The sequence below is a fragment of the Pteropus vampyrus genome, unplaced genomic scaffold (assembly GCF_000151845.1).
Source record: "Pteropus vampyrus isolate Shadow unplaced genomic scaffold, Pvam_2.0 Scaffold204, whole genome shotgun sequence".
Classification (NCBI taxonomy): domain Eukaryota; kingdom Metazoa; phylum Chordata; class Mammalia; order Chiroptera; family Pteropodidae; genus Pteropus; species Pteropus vampyrus.
This window is the reverse complement of record NW_011888985.1, coordinates 1,471,633-1,472,026: the sequence shown is the minus strand read 5'-3', so window position 1 is coordinate 1,472,026 and position 394 is coordinate 1,471,633.

The following is a 394-nucleotide window of genomic DNA, read 5'->3' as shown; positions in this document are numbered from 1 at the left end:
TGCATGAGTGTGTGAGTGCTTGCATGTGTATGCGTCTGTGTACATGCCCGTGTGTAGGGACGTTCATGTGTGTGCGTGCCTGCATGTCTGAGCACATGCAGGTTGAGGCGCATGGGTGCATCTGTGTGTGTATGTGCATGCACGCGTGCGTGTGGCATGCATGTGTGCGCGTGTGTACATGCCTGTGTGTAGGTGCATGCATGTGTGTGCATCCAAGCTGTTGGAAGTCACTCTGCATGTCTGTGCGTGCATGTGTGTGTACATGCGCTGTGCATGCCTGCCTTGTGTGCCTGTGCGTATGTGCATAGGTGCATGTGTGTATGAACCTGTTTGTGTGTGTGCATGCGCACTCGTGAATGGGGGATCCTGCAGTACCCCTTGCCCGCCCCTTCAC